A 1,886-nucleotide genomic window follows, 5' to 3' on the forward strand; every position below is an offset into this window, starting at 1 on the left:
TAAGTGTAGAGCTCGTATAATAGTAGACTTCTTTGAGACACAAAGTGTTTTGATATAGAAGGAATGCTTCTTTGAATAATTGATACATGCGTACATGTTTTGCCGTCGGGGCTCGACTATNCGAGGTCATTTCTGTGTTGTTGAGTTATTTGCTTACATTGCAATTACATACGCAGTCATACGCATCCATATGCATATCATATCTCAGTCTCTGTTTCCATTTATTGATACATCACATCATTATTTTGGGCTGATTTTTATGACATTGTGAGCTTGAGAGACAGGAGAGATTGATGATTGAGTGAGCGGAGGGCCTGATTGTGAGGATATTGATGGAATCAGGCTGCACGCCGCAGCAGATTTCATTGATTTACGCCATGATTGGCTTATTATAGAGCTTGGGCTGAAGGAGCACCTATGGAGTCGGTACACCCCTAGTGAGCGCATGTACTTACTAAGTGCGAGTGCCGAGTGATTGGGAGGATTGAGAGAGTGTGAGGACTGAGTGGCTATGAGGACTGAGTGACTATGAGGATTGAGTGATTGGGAGGACTGAATGCATTGATACACCGAAAGTATGTATATGGTTTATCACTGCATTATATTACAGTTGGCATGTATACATTGACATGTAGGCATAGAGATGTACTTTCCTCATGCCACTTGATAATGGAACATCTTACCTGTTGTTGGAAGTTTCTGGGAAAAATCACAGTTTTCAAGCTTACTCATATTTTTGGTGATTTCGGTAAAAGAATATGGTTTTCACTGATATACTTGAAAAGCATGCCTATTTTTCCAGAACTGTGAACGAGTTGAACATCTTATATCTGAGTATGTTTCTTGTACCATTATTATTATTTTGTTATGAATTGTTGTTGGCTATTGGCGTTGGACTCCGAGCTCTGTTCCAGCTCATCACTACTTTCAACCTAAGGTTAGGTTTGTTACTTATTGAGTACATAGGGGTCGATTGTACTCATACTACACTTCTGCACCTTGCGTGCAGGTTTGGATGCTGATGTTGCTGTGTATGACAAGAGCTAGCATTGAAGACGTATCTGCGCTCCGGTTATAGCTGGCTCTTATTCATGGTAGCTCTAGACTTATGAAAGATCTGTTTATGTATAAATCGGACAGATGATGTATTTATTTTATGCTAGCTTTGTAAACTCTAAATCTTAGAAGCTCATGATTTGTACTACCAGTCCTTGGGGAGTTGTTTAAAGTTCAATTATCTCATCTTTGACTCACACTAGTATTATTATATTGTGTTTTATTGTTAACTGGCTTACCTAGCGGGTTGGGTTAGGTGCCATCACAACTAATTGGATTTTGGGTCATGACATGTTATAAGTTCATTGTTACGACCATTTTTAAAAAGAAGGATGAGATAGATGTTCAATAAATTTATTCAAGTGATAATTTGACGGATCAGTCACTAAGACATTGATAACCTTAACGTTTGAGAAGCTTTTAATACTGTCACGACCCCAGTTCGCCCTCCGTGAACTATCGTGACGGCACATAGTCTCTACGACTAGGTAAGCCTAACAAATGCGGAAAAATAACTAATCTTGCGGAATAAATAATCAAAAGCCGAATAACTGAAAGAAATAGTATAAATGTTGCCGGCTTATACACACAACTTCCAAATTCTGATACACAATCCCAAAACCCGGAAACTCACGGATCCACAAGCTGAGAAAACACTACATAGCTCTAATCTCCGGAATGTCTAATCAAGAACATAAAGTACAGAAGGGCTAAATACTAGATGCAGGAATAGAAAGAGACTCCTCGATCTGCGGACGCGGCGCGAATAGTACCTCCGAAAGTCCCCGGTAGAACTTTGCCGTCGCCCGTCCAAGAACTGGTAAAGCCGT

Source organism: Nicotiana attenuata, chromosome 6 (genome assembly GCF_001879085.1).
Source record: "Nicotiana attenuata strain UT chromosome 6, NIATTr2, whole genome shotgun sequence".
In the NCBI taxonomy this organism is placed as follows: Eukaryota; Viridiplantae; Streptophyta; class Magnoliopsida; order Solanales; family Solanaceae; genus Nicotiana; species Nicotiana attenuata.